The following is a 24,191-nucleotide window of genomic DNA, read 5'->3' as shown; positions in this document are numbered from 1 at the left end:
TGTAACTTTTTGTTGCATGTGTGTTTTGCATTATATTATCTTGCAAACATTTTCAATGGAAAAATGAAGGAATAAGGGAAATATTATTTCTAAATTTTTCTACATGAGTTTTTAATAATTGAATACAAAGTATGCCGGTCCTGTTCTAATAAATGATAACATAACAATCAATCATATAAAAATAAATAGCAGCTGTCAAAATATAATCTTGAGGACTGTACCGGAGCTTGTTAAATATAATTGTGTCTTGGAATGTTAATAATGTTTAGTGGCCCATTGAGATTTAAGCTGATCATGGTTATTTCTTGTGCAGTATTCTACATATCTCTGAATTCACATTTTGATTCCCTGCTTACAGGTCAATCTACTTTTTGAAGAGTGCTCAAACTCTATAAAAAAAAACACATATTCTGATAAATGAGAAACATCTTAATTTAGCTGCTCTTTAGACTTTCTAGTATCCTTTTCAATCACACTAGAGTTATGTTAATCTCACTTCACCTTGAGGTGTGTTTTCTCAATGGATTTATCCTAGGATATTTGCCTACTTCAAACAAATCCTAAAAATAGGATCATAAGACACCTGTATAGTGTTTCCAATATGGCTTATTAAATAGTAAATTGTGTAGAGGTGTACAAAGGGCCCCATTGTAAAATGTGGAGCATTTGTACCTCAAGTTATCCTGATAGAGAATAGAGAATGCAGGTAAGAACCTCCTTTATTTTTATATCATTAGGGGGAGCGTCAAAATCACTTGTTATAAAAGTTAAGTTGGTTGTCTGTCGCAGGGTAGAGCTGCAGAAAAAATATATTCCATGTCTAAGTTGAGTGCAGTAAAAAAAAATAAAAATGTGCTTGTATGAAAATTATCACCTCTGTCAGTGCCAAGAACATATTACCAGGGTGGTAAGGACTTTATGACATAAGAGAAGATAGCTGTGTGACTGGCCTGCCTTGAGAAATGACCAGAGGACTGCAAAAGAAATCTGTAGGAAGAGTTTGTATTTTTTTTATCGTCTTACATGGGACTGAGCACTGTGTGCAGGGCCAGCGTAAAGGGCGTCAAACTGGGCATTTGCTCAAGGCCCCCTGTCCAAAAGGGGCCTCCTGCATGTGGACATTTGAGGATATATTGCTCTTTTAATTCCACTCGGTTGAATGCCCGGGTGAAAATATATCTATCTGTCTAGGTATCTCCTATAATTTGTCAATTTCCGATCTATATATGTATCTAACCATTTATATATCTACCTAGTGAAAGTCAAAAGCAGCACACAAACAGCACAAGAGATTAGATGCACACCAAACAGGGTTTTGCAGCAGGCCATCAATAATATAAGAATAGAAAAAAGGCAGCACTCCAGATATCCAGGTTATTCCATAACACAATACAGCATGTACAACAACAATAGAGAAGACCAACGCTTTTTTAACCTGGATATTTATTTTATCTAGATTTTTGTTTCTTCTTGTTTATATATCGTTTGTCTACCTATCTATCCCCTATCTATTATCTATCCATCTATCAATCAATAGTCTGCTATGGGGCCCAGCCTCTCCTAGTTACGCCCCTGGTTTTGAGCCTAGATGTTCAAGAACTTTTTATAATTTCTTAATATCTCCTTACAAAAGCTTAGGTGGAAATGTATTATGCTTTCTCTGCCAGAATTTACTATAGTGTAGCTGAAAACTCTGCCTGGTCAGATCTGGTCCAACGTGGCAGAGACTGTGCCTGCATCTACTAAGAGTTAGAAATGCCAGGCTTAATAGATTCCCCCTGTAATAATTTTATTTTCTCACCTACATCGGTGGGTATGGGTATACTACATTAAGGCCAGTTAAAATGTATACAGATATAGCCTATGTTTTTGAAATATTTTTTGTTACATTTTTTTAAATTTTTATGATGAACTAAATTACTTTTAAAAAATTTTTTTACAGTTTCTAATGCCCGCACATGGGAATTTGAACTTCCAATTGTTTTTGAAACATTTACCTCTGAATTGCAATTAATTTTGATGCTCCAATCCCTCTTCCTTTTCTGTTTTCTTTTGGTGGACACTAGGGAATACATGATCTTATTAGCTAAAGATTATGTTATTATACATACGCAGTGCTCCATGGACCTACTGTAAAATTTTGTACAATAATGTTGGAAACTATTTTTTGTATAAAGTACAGCTGATAAGACCATAATGTTTTTTGAGAGTAGTTTTCTCAGTTGGTAGTCAATGGGGCAGATTTATCAAGCAGTCTGAAAGTCAGAATATTTCCAATTGCCCATGGCAACCAATCACAGCTCCCCTTTAAAATATTCATGAGCACTGGTGAAATGAAAGCTGAGCTGTGATTGGTTGCCATGGGCAACTGGAAATATTCTGACTTTCAGACTGCTTGATAAATCTGCCCCAATATCTCTATTAAAGTTAATGCTGATGATTAAAGAGCCTTCTTTTGCAGTTAATATATGACAGTGCAGCCTCCTGATTTACTTATGATTTCATTGAATTGTGGGAGAATATACATTAGTTTATCCATGACACCCCAGTAAACAGAGATGGTATAGTCTCTAGCTGCACTTGTGCTGTTCTGGTTAATTAATATTAGATACTTAACAGACAGCATACAGATGGAAAAATAGAACAATAAAGTTCAATGTAGTGAACAGGGAAGTCTTACATAATCACAGTTACATTATGTCCATAGAAGCTACAGGAATATAATTTTTCATGGAGTGTCACATAACTTAAAATCCATCATTTATCATTTATTTAGCTAACTAGTTGGCATTGTCCCATCCTACAGCCAGCATACTTATAAAGAATGGAACTTTCTGCTTAAAGTGGAGAGATGGTTGATGGGAAATGGAAATTGTGTGACAAAAGTTAACTATGCTATATAAACCTGTGCTCAGAGAATTACTGAATGTCCACCAAGCGCATAGGTGCAATGTAAATAGGGTCAAACGTATATGAAGAAACCAGTACATCTGTTGTGCATATGTATTCCGTATATCAGATAAAAAGGCTTTTCCAAAAACACTATACATTTTTGCAGCCGATCTGATTAATAGTAAAGGCCAAATCTTTAAGATCTTTTAGTGATAACAGATTTATGGTATTACACATGAAGGTATTGAAAGTTCACATAAGCACACATCATCTTTTTGGAGATCTCTGCCAAATCTAAGTAGATATTTCTACCTCCATTGACAATTTTATGCAGCTTGTTAGTGAGTTTAATAGGATTCAAGTTAAGGGAGAAAAATAATTATAGGTGTTTTATCAAAATCAATATAGTTTAAAAAAAACATTGAAACATTAACTGCAATAAGACTCTGATCTCTGAAAATATTGGCCTAGTGAATGCACCACTTTTTATACATTCCAAAAAAAACCACATTGATGAATAGGTACTATTCTCAAAAGTATACATATTATAATAACTATTTATATAGCGCACACAGATTATTCAGTGCTGCACAGAGCTTGTAAAATCAGTCCCTGTCTCCACAGGGCTCACAATCTAATCAACCTACATTGTCAATCAGGGACTGTAAGGTTATATAATGGAACATTATAAAGAAAGAAAAAGTGTATACCGTATTTTCCGGACTATAAGGCGCACTTAAAGCATTGGATTTCCGTGGAAATCCAAAGTGCGCCTTATAGTCCGGTGCGCCCTATGTATGGCGCTGGGCACAGGGCAGCGGACCATACTTACATAGGTCCCCGCTACCGGAGACAGCAGATCTCCAGCGGGAGATCTGCTGTCTCCGGTAGCGGGGACCTATGTAAGTATGGTCCGCTGCCCTCCTCCACCTCCCCCTCACCTTCCCCTCTCACCTTCCCCGCGTTCCCCGTCGCGTCTCGGCGTCGCGTCCCGTCGCCGCGTCCCGTCGCCGCGTCACGTCGGGTCTCCGCCACGCCCCCGGACCTCCGCCACGCCCCCGGACCCCGCGCCTTATAGTCCGATGCGCCTTATATATGTAATTATTACATATATAAGGCGCATCGGACTAATGCGCCTTATAGTCCGGTGCGCCCTATAGGGCAAAAAATACGGTAACCATAAAAACATACACTAAGATACAAGAAGTATAGAAAATACAAAATATAATTAATTGAACACAAGAATAAAAACAATATATCTTATAAATAATTTAAAAATATATATGCAACATCCCCCACCTAGCCTTTTCTTGGGTCTGGAGGCAGCTGGGGCCCAGAATACCGGAGTGGCTGGCGGTTGCGGCCTATGCACGCTAGTGTCACGGTGCTTGGTATGGGATACGGAGGGCTGTCCTACAGACTGGCAGGTCTCCAGTGGATGGTGAGTGCAAGAAATTAGATGAGGGAGAGGCTGTGGTACTGGTTCTCCCTGGGGAAACCCTTAGAGTCTGAAGTATGTGTCCCTGGAGGATAGATGGGCACCTTTGATGGTGATACAGCCGTAGCAGGGACCAGACGGAGGCAATGTTGTGCATAAAAGTAACTTACAGTTCTTTATTCGAACCAACAGCAGCAACAGGCCAAACGATTCTGTACAAAGGCAGATTACTGGAGTGATCTTGGAGAGCGAACCTCAGGAGTTTGGTCACCAGCCTGGATGCAGGGCAGGCTGGGATGTAGCTGTGTCCAATGCTGGAAGCTACAGCTTTGTCCTGGTAGTTCTGTGTCACTCAGTGTGTAGTTGCTGAGGCCTAGGAGGCCTGTGGGCAGAGCATGTGCTCTGAGGTCTCTCTGGTTAGAGCTGGATTCCAAGAGCTTCTCATGTGGTGAGAGCTGTGCCTGAAGAGAGTGTGTTCTCTGAAGTTTCTGGAACTCTCTCCACCACTCCTCCCCTGACTAAGGGTTTTGTTAATCCCTGGTCAGGTGATCTCACTCTCCAATCACACTCCAGTTACAAAAGTTGAACATTATTGGATGATAACAGTAAGTAAGATTAACCCTTGCCTATCCAAGCAGTATCTACTGCTGCATATTACCTCTGCATGTACTGTATGGTACAAGGGGCTTATTCGCTTCAAACACAAGCAAGAATGGGAGGGTATATGGTAAGTATGTGCTTTACTTGTCAATAGAGAATGTGGTAAATAAACGGCACTATAAGTAATTGTGAGTCACAACAACAAACTTGAGTAGTTACAACACACATAACAGGTGAGGTGAGGTAGCACTATAGACAAAAGTCAAACCTGACCGTGGTGCCTGCAGCCAAGATCGAGACTATCATGATTCCAGAAGTCACAGCAGAGGCCCAACTGTTGGACACTGTCAACATTTGCAGTGTTCACAGTTACAGTTTAGTGCAAGACGCAGATGCATGTCCAGGTGCGGGAGCTACCCGCTGACTTGGAAGTGCATTTTCACTTATGGTCATAGTATCATAGTATATAAGGCTGGAAGGAGACGCAAGTCCATCAAGTCCAACCTTCAAGAATTAAATAAATGTTTTATCCCCATAACCCGTGATATTTTTTCTCTCCAGAAAGGCATCCAGGCCTCTCTTGAACATGTACATAGAGTCGGCCATAACAACCTCCTGCGGCAGAGAGTTCCACAGTCTCACTGCTCTTACAGTAAAGAACCTTTGTCTATGGTGATGGTAGAATCGCCTCTCCTCTAGGCGTAGAGGATGCCCCCTTGTCCTGGTCACAGGCCTAGGTATAAAAAGATCTTTGGAGAGATCCTTGTACTGTCCGTTCAGGTATTTGTACATTGTAATGAGGTCTCCCCTCAGTCGTCTTTTTTCTAAACTGAATAATCCCAAATTTTGTAATCTGTCAGTGTACTCTAATCCCCCCATTCCCCTAATAATCCTGGTTGCTCTCCTCTGCACCCGTTCCAGCTCTATTATATCCTTTTTATACATTGGTGTCCAAAACTGTACACAATATTCCATGTGTGGTCTGACCAGGGATTTGTATAAGGGCAAAACTATTTCTTTATCATGAGAATCTATTCCTCTCTTGATACATCCCATTATTTTATTTGCTTTAGCAGCAGCCGCCTGGCTCTGGTCACTAAAATTAAGTTTACCATCCACCGGTTAAGAGTTAACTATTCATTTTTGTTTGTACACTGTATATCATAGATAAATTGTTATTCATGTTCTATGGGACAGTAAGATTACGGCGATATCTCATATACAGTATGTAGCTTTTTTATGTGTGAATTATTTTGCATAATAAAGACACATTGGGAGAGAAAAATCACTTGTTTTTGCATCACCATCTTCTGAGAGGCATAGCATTTATATTTTGCGTGATGAGTTGTACTATTTATTGGAATGATTGTAGTGTAAATGTGACTATTTGGTCACTTTTTGTTGCCTTTTTTATAGTTGGAGGCGCAAAAATCCTTATTTTATGTTTTTTTAGTAGCTTTTTGCAGTTTACATTGTGCAGGCTTAGTAATGATATTATTTTATTGTACTGGTTGTTAGGGAGCTGGCACTACCTTATATGTGCTGTTTGTGTGGTGATTTAAATTTTTTTTTATGTGTAGGAGTTTGATATTTTATGGAGCATTTATGGGAATTTTATTAATTTTTTATTTTATTTTTTATTTGTAAATATTTTTGTTTTTATTCTTTTTACTGTTCCGCTCTGGAACTTGAACAAGCGATCAGATTATCGATTGTTTAAAGTAATACGCTACCATACTGATGCAGATGCATAGACTGACACGCACACTAAAAGATCCTGTCTCTGAGTCCAGGGCTCTCATGGAGACGATCAGCACCCCCCAACTCGCGTAGGGGGCAGGTCTAGAAGACCAATAAATGCCAATATGGTTAAACAGCTGGGGTCACAATTATCGTGATCTCTGCTTTTACTTCATGAGCCTGGCTGTCACTTATAGTCAGGCCTCCTCACTTCTGTCCCCTTGTGCAAGCTCCAAAGATGTTCTGCCTAGTGCAAAGTCAGACAGAAAACTAGCACAGCCAGTTTAATAGATGTGGCATGTTGTACATAGAAAGAATGCCATGTACTTCCTTACTGTATAATGGCAGTATAAGGTAAGATTGATAAGACCATCAAAAGTCTCAAAAAAAGCACCAGAAGATGGCAAAATTTGAAAAAAAAAAACATTTTGTACAAGAGGTTTTAATTTTTGCAAATGTATGAAAACAATATAAAACCTATACAAATTTGTTATCCCTGTCATCGCACCAACACAAAGAATAAAGAAGACATGTCATTTGGGGTGCACAGTGAAAGCTGTAAAATCCAAGCACACAAGAAACCAGCGGAAATGCGTATTTTCACCGCATTTCACTGCATTTGGTATTTTTCCCTGCTTCCCAGTACACAGCATTAGTATAAGATATCAGATCAGCAGAGGTCAAAAGCTGATCTAGGGGCTCTACTTCTTCATTGTTACCCTTGGACCATACATATGCATGCATACTGGGACATTGTTCACATCATAGGCCTTCAATATTGTAAATCATTTTTGCCCTTTATCTTTTAAGACAAGGATATGACAATGGCAGAAGGGCAATTGCCTCTGGGCCCACAGGGACATAACACTGGGTTATTTAGATGTATTTGGATTCAATTTTCTTGGCGGCAGAGTTCACTGATGCATTTATATTCATTTTATATTTTTTTGTATACAGGAATAAAACTGTTAAATATTAAATAGTAACATACAATCAAAATAATATTGTGTCACTGAAAACCTGACTGATAAGCGACTGAACGTAAACTTCATCTCCTTTATTTTCAAAGGATACTCAACACACATTTTTGGAACCCTCTGCCAGACAGCAATCCCCTAATGACTGATCTTTGACCTTTTTCTCCCAGATTTCTGTTGTCTTACTGTGTAACCAGTCAGATTACTGCTTAATTATACTGACCACAAAGCTATTCAATTAGACTTCTAGGACATAAAAAGTTCTGGAGACAAGCATGCCAAAAACACTCAAGACAGTCTACAAAGACAAGACAATCTTTGTGGAACAGGACATAAAGCAAGACTGCAGCAATCATGTAAGTCATAGAACATGTGAACATAGAAAGAAAGATTTGAGCTGCTTTCATGAAAGAGTTGTAACCAAAAAGTAAATGTAGCTTCATGAACACAAAGAAGATTGAAATGAAGAGTGTCAGCTGAGTTCATATTACTACATATAGTAGTATTCCTAAAGCACAACAAAAATGAAGCTAATAAATTAGTTATATGAAGTCACAGTGGATGAATGCTCAGAACTGCAGAATTCCCCCTCCATTGTGATTGATGTTCTGAAGGAAAATAAGCATCAGTAAGAGCAAAGCGGGCCTCTGACGTTGTCTTTAGCATTGAGCTCCCCACCTCTGTGACTTCATACAGCTTATATGCAAATAAGTTAAAAGTTTATTTTCTGGCCATCACACTGGGCCATACAAGAAATAAGTACGGTAATAAAAAGTTTTAATCTGCTATTGCCACTATTAAGGCATATGCACATCAGTAACTGCAGTTTAAAAGGCCAGTGAGCTTGCAACTAAAATGTGCAACTCCACCGAGGTGTCATTGAAGGCAACGTTTTTGAGATTCCAGGGCCAGTCAATTAGATTATTATTATTATTTATTTATAGAGCACCATTAATTTCATGGTGCTATACAATCAATAAGGGGCTCACATACATTGGGGCACATTTACTTACCCGGTCCCTGCGCAATCCCCGAGGTGCGAGGTGCGTTGTCCGACAAGGATGAAGTCTGCCACGATTCAATAAGATCATGTGCCTGATATCCTGCATGTGTCGCTTCCCCGCTGAGGTCCACCAGAGTTCACCTTCTACTTCCCGGTGTATATGATTGCTTGTCTTGCGACACAATTTGAATTTTAAATCCCACGCTTGCTCCGAATCAGTCAGTTGGGAGGAATCCGTGACATTTCTTATTTTCCTTCAGACCACCTTCCTGAAACTTGCTGGTCCTCAGTTAGTCCAAATGTTTATTGGAGATGGAGCCAAGCTTGTTAAAGATGCTTTTGCAATGTCCAAAGAGAAATCCCCGTCCATTATTTTCATTTATGAGCTGTATGGTGACGTCAGAAGTCTGGTGCCTGGGGATGCAGATACAAGATTAATCCTCTAGGGATCCGCAAAGCATCTGGACACTTCCATAAAATCGGTATTTGCAGTATTTGTACAATACACTATAATACATTTGTATTGCAGTATATGGTATGAGCATAAAATGCCATATGGGTGCTTGAAAATAAAAATTTAAAAAGTGAAAAAATGTTTTAAAAAATAAAAAAAATAAAGATCAAATAAAAAATAGATATTATGCTTGTAGATTACTGAGATTATGCTTGTAGTTGGAAGTCTTGTTTGGTTAACCAGTTTAGTGCATTAGATTCATTACTCTATTCCAATAACATAATCCTTATGCTGGGTGCTATAAAGCCTTTTTTTTTATTGAGCTACAAATAAAAGCTATATCTAATTTAGACATATGATTGGTGTATTACACTTATACAAACAGACACATTTCTACAAACAAATAGTGCAACCCTTTGCCGGCGGTGAGATAGCACTCAATGCCTTACCCTCACCTATACCCTCACCTATCTCAGTCCATTCCTTATTTGAGCTCCAACCACCCATAATATATTTATATAGTGAGTTTTATGATCTGCCACGGGAAATTTGCTCTGGACAAGGGGTTATGGGATAGAGTTGCACAATCACTTCCAAAGGCAAGGAGGAAGGTCACATGAGCAATGAAAAAACTTACATACTTTGTGCTAATGATACTTTGGTAGGACATGAACCCTTGATCCTAGTAAAGTAATGATGTTGATGGTACTATTGGCATTTAAAAGTAAATGATTGTTTTGTTCAGTAAATGAACTTTACTACTGGGAAAAGTCACAAACTTTGCATGTGTAAAAGAATAAGAATGTATAGGATTTTATTTATTTACTTAATGGCGTCTAAAGAAATCTCTATTTCCTTGTAAAAGGTGATTGACCAAACGAAAGAATGTCCAAAGTGGCTATTGCCCCCTCAATATGTTAACAACGTAAATTGTCTAAATATTTATGTTCTCTAATGGTATAGTAAAAAGAGCAAAGTTGAACATGACAAAAAGATTACATAAGAAGAAGACGTTTCTACAATGTTTAATAAGTATGTTTAGATCTAGGTTTTTCGTTTATGCATGTTCTTAAAACTAATGCTTGTATGGTTTACAATATATGGAAAAGATATCTTAGGTATTCTGCAATATGCATATGTATACAATACATGATCCTTATATAAATAGAGTATGTTAGTACAGCTTATAAGTACAAGAAAATACATTCATTATTTCATTAAATGGATTAATAATACATGAAAAACTGTAAGTAAAGCCAGCCATCACTAGAAAATAAATAGGAGCATCATATCCCCAGTTATCAGCCGAAGGTGACAGCCTCTAACATCATATTTCATCTATACCTGCAAATGCTACAAATTACTTTCCCTTTAAAAACAAATAGACTAATAATCATATTGTGTAGCTCACATCCTCCCCCCTCCCTTTTTGCCACTGAGTGTGAGGTTTAGGAACCACAGACTGCTGCTCTGATGGGCTACATTGTGGAGAATAGCAAAGGAATGGCTGCTTTGAAAGTAAATTAAAGTAAAAGTTTTCTAACATAACAAAACCTATTTGTGGTAAAAAAAAATAATACTGGGGGAATATTACATCAAAATACAGGCTACATATACTAAAAGGGGTATCAAATTAGTACGTTTACTCTCCATTATGGCAACGCCATGATGCACTCCTAGAGGAGGTTCCCTTTTTCATTAATGCGTCAAATCATAAATTGGCTATCAAATACTAGACACCTACAAACAGAACATTAAGCCAATTCAAAAAATATATTTACTTTATTGCATATTCATTAAAAACAAAATATCACAGTACATATACAGTTCAACAGGAAGAAGCATGTGGGTCAATGGGGCTATCACATAGAAATGTTAAAGACATGTGGGACGGGATTGAAAGGTGGGGTGCGTAGTCATATGGATCACATACATATACAATTTCAAATGCATAGTGCAATTCTTACCCAATGGTGGGTTACTGTGCAAATAATGCAATAAAGTGCTTGCCATACAACTAAATGTACACAGGTTCCCTATAGGTATATAAAGTGCTCAATGCATGTGCAAATCCTAAAATGGAAGCATACCTTTAGCCATCATACACCTCCCGTCTACCACAAACAGATTCCCCGACGCGCGTTTCGGCGCTAGCCTTCGTCTGGGGGTGTGGTCACTCTAGCTGCACCAGAGTTTTATCTGACTATCAGCCAATAGCAAAAAAGATCGCTCACCTGTTTTATATTTCTATAAAGCCAGACGGAACTACCGAGTGCACGTACTGCGGCAGGTGTCCGCCCCCCGCCCGAGCCCAACCCCCACCACGTGACCGATCATGTGACGGTGACGTCACTGAAGGGCACGTGATCGGAGAAAGGTTGTCGGATCAGGGGGCGGGCCCCATATATTACATATTTTATATTTCTTATTAATTACACAAAAATAATATAAGGTAGAACAGTTTTCCCTCCTACACATATTTTTGGTAATCTTAATGCTGTATTCTCGTAACAAACAAAATGAGCACGCAATTTAATACCAGATGTTAACAAATTGAAATCAATAACCTATATCATTAGTCTCAGAAATAATATTGTCGTGATTGGTCATAAAAGAAAAAGGCACTCAGCTGGGCTGTTATACTGCATACATTAAGATGTTCCCAAAACACCAGTAAGCTGTGGGGTTATGGGGGAATTGTCATCAGTTTGGGCTATTCTTCTACTATTTTTTTGTCAAAAAAGTCTCAACTGGGACAAAGCAAGTCACAAAAAGTAGAACAGGAAACCAGACAAAATGGTGATGAATCGCCCCCCCCCCCTCTCTCTCACACACACACACAAACTGATATAGGGCAAAAATTGCTTTTTTCTGCCAAGAGTTGCAAAGAAGAGTTTGCATCACAAAGGTTGAAATCTGCATTGAACATCCAGAGCAGTAATTGAACTGCTAGGGATTATAATTCAACAGTAAAAATCATTTTAGGCTTTACAATTTTCAGAGCATGTGGATGGCATTTGTATGTCCAGCACTATTCAAGTAGTAATCTTCATTCCCACAATTGGTCCGAAACCTTGAAGTTGGGTCTTTAAATATCTGAATATGATGGCACATGCTTGGAATATGTGACTGTTTCTTGAGTGGGTACAACTCTTAATGTGAGTTAAAACCAATCACCATCCTGTTGAAAAACCTGTTTGAAAAAACAGGAATGAATAAATGTCTCCCTAGACTGTGGGAACTCTCTGATTCAAATATTGTTTTACACCTCCTATTTTAAACAGAAAAAAATAGATAATACCAAATGTGGTCTAATTTCCCATTTTGGATCAAACTCATCTGCAAAGTATAAAACTCACCAATTACATACTTAATCATGTAGTACAAAGGAAAAGTAGAAAGGCCAAATCTGAGCAGAATATGTTTTGTTCTAATGAGAATTCTTAGAACTCTTTGACCATAAATGATTGGGGACATTGACACTGAGGTCACTGTGGAATCTGCTCATATTATTTGCTTAGTTGGATGCTGCTCTCTATTAATTACTCTGAACAGAGCTATACACATATTACACAATGGAAGGATGAAATACATTAGTGTTTATTCATAGAAGCTCCAGAAATTTTTATATAATTTTTCATTGTGCCCTAGGCTCACTACACAGTTTAGTTTTGAACTAAGCTCTAAAAGCAAATCTTTATGGAGCTATTTCTGTTTTACAGCCTAATAATATGACACGACTCAAGCCAGGCACAATTTTGTTTATGGAACACATCCCCTCAACCATATGTAACAAATACAAGACAATGCGCCAACAGACCTATGATTACAGTGGTAACGTTAGTCACAAAGTGTTGTGGTTCGGAGTTACTAAGTAACAGAACCATATCCCGAGGTGATGACATTTGGGCTGCACTATAAGAAAAGACAAGCTTCATCAATTTTTATGTAACTGTCTTATCATATTAATAACAAAAGAAGTACAGGCAGTCCCCGGGTTACGTACAAGATAGGGTCCAGAGGTTTGTTCTTAAGTTGAATTTGTATGTAAGTCGAAACTGTATATTTTATAATTGTAGATCCAAACAAAAAAAAAAATTTGCCCCAGTGACAATTGGAGTTTAAACATTTTTTGCTGTAATGGGACTAAGGATTATCAATAAAGCTTCATTACAGCTGATTATTGCAATCTGGGACTATAGTAAAGCATTCAGAAAGCTTCACCAGAGGTCAGAGGGGTCTGTCTGTAACTATGGGTTGTCTGTAAGTCGAGTGTCCTTAAGTAGGGGACCGCCTGTAATATTAACCCTGCCAATCTCCCAATCCTAGTAGTTGTTTAATTTCACTTTCAAGAGTCCTTCAGATAATTTGTAGCGAAGAGTTGCTGTGAGATGCCAATGTCCTGTATAATACATAAATGGATCACACACACTTTTTTCTACAAGGAGCTATATAGATTATGCTTCTAATCCACAGAATCAACTGAATATTTGGCTATCTTACATGTCCAGTAGTTTTCTAGCATTAATGTACATAAAGAGAAAATATGGAGTAAAAATACATATGAAGTGCTGGTCTTTATCATGAAATATATTATTTTACAATGTTAGCTTAGCATAGACGGAAAGAAATAATTGAAAATATTGGTCTATTACAAAGTTGAATGTCTGTAGCCTAAAAAAACAACTCGCAAATATTAGTTATTCTAGAAATAGATTATCAATACTAAGAATAAACCGAGAATAAACAGGATGTCCATATCCTGCAACTGCAGAATCTCAATGTGCTCCCAGATCCCAGGTAACATTCCCAGAACCTTGAACTGTCTGCAATTTATCCTTGACACAGTCCACACCCACTAAACTTACTCAGAGACTCAGTTATCATTCTGACCTCTTATTACAATAGGAATAACAAAGGAAATAAACATTCTCAGTCAGGACAGACTAGAAACAATGACGACACTGCACCCTGAGCTGATTAATCCATTCACTGATGACACAAAAAATATAATAACACATATAATAATACAATTAATTATACATATATTTATACAATTTAGACAGTGGGGGGGTGGCATTTATCTTCGCCTTTCAAGTTGAAAACTGGTTGAATTTTTTTCTCTTGCTGTGCCTTTTATGCCCCATTCATGAAGAGTCGGTGGTTTTCCGACACTCACAACTTGTTTTTGGGAGCAAAATTGTGGCGCTACTTGTTAATCTGAACATTTTTCTGACACTTCTATCCTTCCAAATAGTTTTTTCAGCACAGTTTTTGCAATTCTATTTCACCTTCATGAATGTTGAGACAGTTCTTTTGGTTTGTGCGCCAACTCATTAATTCCATTGCACCACAAACCACTAAAAATTGTAGTATGCTTACTGCTCCTCCTTGCACCCAAATTAATACATGCCCCTCAGTGTTTCCCTTACTGCAGAGAAAAGCATTGGATAATAGAAGTGACTGTCATATAACCACAAGCTAATCTCTTAAAGTCAGTTTGGCTTGAGTCTCTGTTTTAATAATGTGTGCCAAACTTACAAAAACTTGTGTCCTGAGATGTTACTCTAGTTTTTACATCACCACTAATTGAGTTTTGTTGCAATCATCTTTATAACAAATTTCCCCATATGGGAAAAGTGAAACAAACATTGTAAAATTGAAAAATATCATAAAATGTTTGTGCATATGAACCGCAAGCCCTATTTTATTACTTTTTTATTGCCAGAAATATGACAAACAGGTTGACATACCCTTCTCCATGTTTGTTTCACAGTCTCCCTGCAGTAAAAGATAGGTAAAGACCTTACAAGTCCATGCATCCATCTTACCAACACTGCACTTCAGACTGAAAATATTCTGAAGAATGTTTTTTCTGCCACATTTGGCCATTCTATACCAACTGAGCAATGTTGGGCATTTGCATAGTGTTGTTGAGTGCATCCATTCATCGTTAGAGTCTATCCATTGTCCAATGGCCATGGTCCAGCTGGGAAAATCACCACACCTTGATCTCTAATTGATTTTACAAGCATGTTAATGGAGCTCAATCTTCAAGACATAGTTAGAGAAAGTCATCGTTTTTTAATTTCTTAATTTAATTTCTATGCACATCAAGGACATAGTAAGATAAAAAAAAGGTCATCCTTGTTTAATTTCTTAATTTCTACATTTTCTGAAGACCAAAGCTTTCTGTTAATGCATATACCCTATATACTCGAGTATAAGCCTTAGTGCCTAATTTTAACACAAAACTGGTAAAAACCTACTGACTCAATTATAAGCCTAGGCTGGGAAATGCATTGGCACAGCCTCCACCCAGTATATAGCCATCCAGCCTGCCCAAGCCTTCTAGTATATATCCAGACCATGCCCCCAGTATACAGCCAGTGAGCACATGCTCCCCAGTATATAGCCAGCCAGCTCATGTCCCCTGTATATATCCATACAGCCCATGCCCCCAGTATATAACCAGCAGCCCTTGCCCCCTTGTACATAGCTAGCAGCCCTTGCATCCTGGTGTATATCTAACAGCCCATGCACCTTAGCATATGGCTAGCAGCCCATGCCCCCTAGTACATAGCTAGCAGCCCTTGCCCCCTAGTATATTTCCAGCCTGCCCATGCACCCCAGTATATAGCCAGCAACCCCTACCTCAATATATAGCCAGCCTGCCCCTGCGTCCTAGTATATAGCCAGCCCATGCCCCACAGTATATATCCAGCAGCCCATCCCCTCAGTATGTAGCCAACCGGCCCATGCCTCCTAGTGTATAGCCATCACCTGCCCCCTAATATATAGCTGGCACCATAGTGTGTCCACTGCCGTTGTTGCACAGACTATGATGTCAGCAATTGGCTGATGTCATAATGTGTGCGATGGCAGCGTTTAGGGACCCGGTGACGGAACATCGAAAGAAAGACGCCGGGGGGGGGGGGGGCATCGCAAAGGTGAGTTGATTTTTTTTAAACACTCAAGTATAAGATGATTTTTTGTGCTGAAAAATTATACTCTTATACTCGGATATATATATGCTAGTATGAAATATCTTTTCTACTGAACATGCACAGTTGAAATAATTCATATGTCATATGTGTATTTTGGCCATACTAAATGCACTGGAAGAAAATCCCAAATATAAAAAATTAATTGAGAACTCATTATGCTCAATGTGCAGCGTTTAACTGTTTTTATAAAAGTTTTAGTAAAACCTTTGGGAAATAATGCACGCATTTTTGACTTAGCTAACCTTATTAACATGAGCATAAAACTGTCATTGTTCACTAGTAGTGGATAGTGAATTAATATAATATGGTACACTTTAGTTTTTCTTATTACTTTTCTCTCCCAATATACTTTTACATACTTTAAAGTAATGAATTACGTACCATAGACTAAGCTTTTTCTACTTATTGAACTGTTAGAGACATTTGGATTCTAGGAGTTGATATATTCCGAACTAGCACTTTGGTTGATGTGTACAAAAGGAAAGTTGTGTAAGAAATCAAAATCAATTACTGTAAATGTTATGTTCCAGCACAGTTTATTTAAAAAATTCTTTACAAAAGATTTATCTGATTAATACTGCAGATTGAGAAGCAGAATGAACTTGATTGTTGCCATTTTTTTCTCTTCTCTATTGACAATACAGCTCCAGGCCAACTCATCTAAACAGTCAAAACACTATTTTTGACAAATACTTATGTGGAAATTTTGACATTTACATCCTGATGTATTTTTTTCATTCTATAGTTGGCTTTAATACTCTACATTCCATAAAATGGCTATGCTAGACAAACAGCATTGTTTGGTAAAATATTCTACCCAATGTGTTCTACTCACTGAGATTATGATGTATAAAGCTTTTTCTTTGCCAAGAGATGGATTTGCTAGAAATGTAAATATTGGCACCTGTGAACATATCCAAAATCTTCCGAGCATGAGCTTCCTGCCATGTTACCTTCATCCTTCCAGATGTGCTTCTTCGAGTGGAGGTCAGAATTCAGAATGTCCATCCACAGTTTATATGCTGACAGAAGGCAACCCCATAAGAAGAACAATATTAACTTTACTACAGGAAGCTAGAATTCAAAACAAATATACTTGGAAGTTCTGCATTTATTGGTACAATAAGCTATATCCTCAGGTTAAAATTTCTGTCAAGCACAGTTTCTCATCACAATCAGAGGGCAATATTACTAAAGAATTTTATCTTTAGAGAAGTTACAACTGAGCTAGAAATAGGCCGCTGAAGAGCAGAATACATTTGTAAAAAAAAGAGATAACTTTGTAATACAGCATGTATACATCATGTATAAAAGATATTCTATTCACAAATTACTGTGTAGTAATGATTTGGGATTTGTTGCACCCTGCTTAATAACACTGGAATGCACAGTAAGTAGGGCCTGTAAAGAAGTAGGAAGTAGGGCCTGTAAAGAAGAAGTTTAAAAGGACCCATCCCTGGCCAACTCCAGAGGGAGAGCTCACAACAAGGCAGTGATGTGTGTCCTGCCGTCAGCAGAAGGACTTGGACCAGTTGAAGACAGACAGGTGGTCTGTCCCAAGAGGACTGGAATCCAAAATGGGACTTTGACTGATTGCGCCAGGGAGCTGAGGAGGGACCTCAGCAGTGTTTCTTGATCCTAGAAGGTAGTGAGTGCCCTGTGCATGGGCTAAACTGTGCAATATATATTACAGTGCTGTATTTTTCAGTGGGATGTAAGTTTGTGGTGCCAGGGATTAATGAATAGACACACAGACTAAAAGGTTTAGAACTCCCTAGACCAGCTTTTAGCTGCTCTCTTTTTGCGCCACAAATTGCGACAAAAATGAGTCAGAAAAATAGAATCGCAAGAAAACTGTTGGAATTACAATGAGGCTCCAAAATGTCGTGCCCAAAAATAGAATAAGAATAAAGAAGAATTTTGTGGCACCGACACTATATTAAGGAGCAAGTGGACGCCAGTTTTTAGTTTGAAAGGTCATAACAAATGACCCCTATATATCTTTCTAAGCAGTCTACAGATTAAATACTTGGTCCACCTTGACTCATCATACCACATGTGCCAAGTTAGTGCTTAGTCTGAGTTTGTGCCATATTTATTGCTGACATGCACCATAACTCTGTCTGCGCCACAATTCTACAGCATAGGGGGCAACAAATTAATGAAGACTAGTTTTGATTAATCTCATGCTCTCTGCACACTCCGCAGGCAAACTACACATAGTACAGACTGCACTAGTTTTGAAAATGTAGGCCAGTGTGTTGGCACTCACAAGAGTTTTCATTACACAACACTGACACTTTCCAATGAATGAAAAAATGATCAAATCAAACCCCAGCTTTTGTAAATGATTGAGTGACATAGCAAGCCTGGAGAAATAAAGAAAAATAAACCTCCACAAAATGGTTTAGTAAACCAAATAGTTGATATTGATAACGCAAATATAGTGGGTTTGGGCAGTAGCCCAGGGCCCAAGCCTTCTAGGCTTGGGCCTTCACATGGCTACCCAAATCACCTGCCAAATTTTATACTACCCATGTGATTTTTGTAATTCATGCTCTCAATAAACATGTACACAAGAGCTATTTCAGAACCTTTGAAGGTCCACCAAAGGTTCTGAACCTATAAATAGAAATCAGGTAGATGGGATGTACCCTCCATTCTCCAAGAAGTTTGATTCTAGTACCATATGTAGGAATAACAATACCAAAAAACAATTGAAACAGAGGTGGAATGGTATCCCGTAATCCTCTAAATGAAAATTGGGGGTTCGATGTAACTGGTACTAAATATATACAACCTACTCAAAGGAAAAAACAGATTTGCACAGAAAAACGTTACTGTAAAGCATAAGACAAAAAGCTTTATTGGATATTTGATAACAATTCATACAAGGAATAAAATACAAAGAACAGACATTTACACACTAGGAGAGAACCAGTTAATGCTGAGGAGGAGGTCTAAAAACATCTAGGAGGCATGGAGTATGGAAAAGTATTTTATAAATAAATGAAGTCTAGGTAAGGTAAAGGTAGTAATAGATGGTGGAGTCATGTGTAGCAATTACCTAAGCACCAAGAGTATATAGCCTCCAAGGTAGATGAACACCCCGACGCGCGTTTCGGCACGCTGCCTTCGTCGGCGATTATTATCATTGATCTTTAGTTCAAGAATACCTGGGGATTTTTTTTGGTAGAAAAAAAAGACGTCCCCTGAAAATAGAGCATGTTGTTTGGAGAAACAAGGTAGAAGTTGCATGTTACAGTAGTATTGCAGTATATCTAGGGACAATCAATTTATTTTTACTAAAGTGAAAAATAAATGTTAAAAACAATAAAATTTTCAACCTGTGAGTTAACAACCTGGAAGGTATCCCCCATATGATTTATGAAAACATAGAAATAATTGTGGGGGTGTTTCCTGACCACAATGGCGGGCGGACATTTGTGTGAGGATCTTCGTCTAAGGACTCAGTTGAAAGGACATGCACACCCACTTCTTATGGAAAAAAAACTATCAAATCTTCGAGATGACTACAAGGTAAGCCTGCCTTCGTCACCGCAATTTTTACTTATTTTCAGCCCCTCACTGACCTGCTGGATAGTGATCCCTCCATCTTGTGTTCACACCTGCGGGAGATTCCTCTCCATCACTACGCCATCCTCCAGTGAGCACTGCTTCTCCACATCTCTGGAGAGCACCCAGCAGAGTTCCAGTGTCAGCTGCTCAAGGGAGTCCTTGGCTCCCTTCCTGTTGCCTGAGCTAGTTGCACCGAACCAGACCTTGCGCTCTCTACAAGCACCATGCGCAACAGAGTTCGCAGAACACACAGTCTGCAGCTCCCTTACCCACAGCAATGTGTCCTACTTCACAACAGGACATGTTTTCGGCTAAACAGTGTACCAACTGCACATGATAAGCAGCTGGGTGCTGCCAATCCTCCCTAGAATCATCCTCATGACATCCCTGCCAGTCCCCTTTCTTTACCTGCTAAGAAGCCCAGAGCACAGCCCTTACCACTGGCACAGTCAGAACACAGGAGTAGCTTTCCTCTGATAGGAGCTGTTGCTCACAAGTGCCAACCTGGCTCCAGTCCTCAGTAAACCGACTTACCACCTCCAGATGAAGCAGTCAATACTCTCAGGAGTCATTCTGAGCTTCAGGCATCTAGCTCTTTTGCCATCCAAAGACAAAATGGACAGCCTTGCAGTTAACTTAAACAGAGTACCACTTTGGCACCCTAAAAAATACAGGCAGAGGTCTTGCATTAGCTGGTGGATGACCTGAACTCTTTTTCCATTGAAGTCTCTGCTGTCCAAGAGACTTACAAGCCAAATCAGAAACACATGCCCTCCAACAGCAGAACTGGCCTCCCAAATGGATGACATAGAAAATCGTACCAGAAGGATCAACATCCGCATAAGAGGTCTTCCAGAAGCTACATATGTCTCAGATCTTCTTCCCATCTTCTTCCCATCCCATCCACAGGTATTTTCAATATGCTATTGGAAAGTCCTGTGGAGACCTCCGCTTGAGTTCAAAAGGACCCACCATGTGCTACCACCTGCAATGCAGAACCATCAAAACCCTATGACATCATCTGTCAAGTTCATTTCTACGCCGTCAAGGAGCAGATAATGCACTTGAGAAGAGCATTTCTTATTACATTTCAAGTATTATTTCATAAGCAAAATATAAAGCACAGATGGGGATTCCCATTTGTCTACCATGTGAAGATGAGCATGCGCACATGTTCTCGAAAGCTTAATGACGTCATCGGCTTTTTGGAGAGTGAAACGGAGTAAAAGGAGCGGAGATGACGCACACAAAGGGTGTGCATAATTATGCGGTATACACTGTGTGATGGACACAGAAGCGCCAAAGGCTAATCAGCATAAAATAAGAGTCGATTTCCAGACGAAAAGAGCAGTTTCTGGGACCATTTAAGCCATCTTCCTGCATCAGCTCAACCTGACCTGTCTAAAGGTATTTGTGGGTCAGAATGTGCATTTTTAAATGGTAGGTTTCCTTTAAGCGCTACTTACTCCATGAACTACTTAATCTTTCTTGCTGCTTTGAAATAAGACTTTGCATTTTGGAAATATAAGTGTCTCTCATGATTAGAACACACCAATTGCATTAAGATGATGATCTGACTGCTTTATTTCTTCCAGACAATCCCTTTGGCCATCTCTAAGAATTTTTCTCACAAGCACAAAGGCAAATCAGCAGCTTTCTCTGGTCCTCCTGTCCACCAAGTGTTGCCAGAACCACTCTGATCAGAAGAAGATTTATGGGAAACATGGTATTTCAGATTTCTTGGGATTTCTATATAGCCTTCATGTTAGCCAGAAGGCTGGTTTCAGAACAGCAAGATGAAACTTTGAGTATGCCTAGAGGAAACATTAGCCCACTGATTACTTTCCTCACTCTCATGGTCTCTCAACTATATTCGACTTGAGCACTATGCTGAGAAGCTCCCTCTTATAGCCAGTTAAGTGCTGAAGGCTTGCAGGCTTGAACGAAATTACATGATGGCCCTCTCACTTCTATTGTGGATAATCCTGACTTTCCTCCTGATTGTACGAAAAGATTTCTACTGTCATTTAGAGTCGAGGAACGCCTACCATTTCACCATCTCCTTAAAGTTTCCTCTCTCAAACTACTACAAGGAGCGCTTGGTGCTTCTGGCACTACCGGGAGACAGGAATGGGACAAAAATTGTGATAGATTGTAAACTTTCGAAAGCAGAGCCATCACTCATAATGTTACTGTTACTGATAATGTTTCATCTAACTTTGTTATTTCTCTGTAATATCTTATTTTAAATGAATATCTCACATGAAATGTAAAGTGCTATGGAATATATTTGTTTATTTTAATAAAAAGCAAGCAAAACATCATATAGGTCCTAAAATGGTATTAGTGAAAACATCAGCTGGTCCAGCAAAAAAGTATACCTACATACATGGAAATTTTAAAAAGTTGCAGGTGTCAGAATATTGCAATACAGAAGAATTTTGTTAAATGCATTAAAACAACAATAATATATAAATTGTTTAAGGGCTGCAGTAAATCCTTCTATTATATAGTGTAAAATTGCTGTTTGTCTTAACCACCATTTATATCATATATGTAAGAGAATAATATCAAGATCAATAAAATAGTTACTAGGCATGAATAACAATGCAGACTCGCAAAGCTTATCTGGATGCTAACAGAGACACACACAGATGTCAATCTGTGCCCTGGGGGCTGCATTCTGCTTCATATCCTCACTAGCATTCCATTCTGTGTCTTTACAGGACACAACACTTCATTACAATAGTCTTATTCAGTTCCATTCACAAGACACTCCGTACAACCTAGTTATGTTACTAAATCACCTAATATCACACTAAATATAGAAAGAGAAATTCACAGTCAGCTTTGCTACAATACCAAATCCAGCTTCTGCTGACAAAACTAATTATCTATCGAGAAAAAACTGACAAACAGAGGTTGCAAAATAAGGGAGCCAGGCAGGAATCCATATAATGTAGAAAATAGAAAAATGGCAGAACTCAATATATTTCCAAGTGCTACGTTTTACTCTCCATCACTGAAGCCTTTCTTAAGCCTCGGCTATCTGACTTTAACATACATAATCTATCTATATTTCTATCTCTCTATCACCCCCTGCTCTCCCCACACAATAGCAGAAAAATTTGTTTGAGAGCCCTAGAACTAGAGTGAGAACTAAAAAGTGCAAGCAACACCAGAAATGTACTTGATAGAATGAAAAATGACAAAAATGGGTGCACTCTATGTAGGGCAGGGCAACAGGTCTTTCTTATACAAAATCCATGATGGGGGCTATATCTACAACCTGTTTGAGACAGGTTTTTGATGTGCCTTTAACAGCATTACGCTGGATAAATGGAATGTTTGGGTGCAATAAAGGTCTTGCATTTATGCACACTACACATTTATAGTAATTTATATGTATATATATATATATATATATGATTATTATGAACTGGCTGGTCTATTTTGATGTATGTACATCTTATGCACTTCACTCTTTGAACTATGCCATGCATTGGTCAATTGCAACTATGTGCCCTCCTCCACTCAACTATTGATGTGCAGCCTATTTATTGTGTATATGTATATGAATATATATATATATATATATATATACTTGGGGGGATGTGCCCGGCTCAGTTCTACACCAGTTGTGGAATTGCACTTTTGCCTGTGTCTGAACCTGGGGGAGGCTACGGTTAGTGCCCAGACATTGGGCAATGCCCTAGACCACCAGCTCCACTCCAATTGGCAAAGCGGGCCAAATATGGGGCTATGAGCAGGGAACTACTACTTAATTACGGCTTGTACAAGCTGTGCTAAATCCCTCTTAATATATATATATATATATTTTTATTCCATAGTGACAAGTGGTGACATTCCAGCTCGGTAGGAGTCTTTCTACCAATATATTGTCTAATTATTATATAGCTATCTGTCATATATTTTTATCTGCCTATCTATCTATCTATCTATCTATGTATCTATCTATCTTTCTGTCTGTTTACCTCATTCATATCTGATCTATGTAACTATCTACAAGCAATAAATAGGCAGTTCTTCCAATGTATCAAGTTGAAATAAAAGGAGTACTTTATTCTTGTATATTTTATGTATTGTACGTTGCGTATTTAAGCTTCTTTGGGATGTACCTGGGATGTGTACTTGTTGGGATTACTGATGCATCTGGAGATCTGTCTTTTTTATTTATCTATATACAGTGTCTCATATCTGTCTATTGCCATATATCTATTTTTTTTTAACAAGATGTGATGAAATATTATTGTATCTATAGAACTGCAGACCTAATGGGAATCCTATGCACAATGTTAACTTTTGCTTTCTGCCACAAACTTACTGTGAGAGAAAATACCTTATACAGAGGTACCACTCTGAAGTGTAAGGAGATTCTACAGCTTTACATGCTGCACTAGAAATTCCTCTGTCCCGCTCTGCTGTACACATGAGCCCTAACACTAAGGTAGCATAGTTTTATTTAGGAGTCAATTCATAG

The sequence above is a fragment of the Engystomops pustulosus genome, chromosome 2 (assembly GCF_040894005.1).
Source record: "Engystomops pustulosus chromosome 2, aEngPut4.maternal, whole genome shotgun sequence".
NCBI lineage: Eukaryota > Metazoa > Chordata > Amphibia > Anura > Leptodactylidae > Engystomops > Engystomops pustulosus.
The sequence above is the reverse complement of the archived record's forward strand: the minus strand, read 5'-3'. Positions refer to the sequence as shown.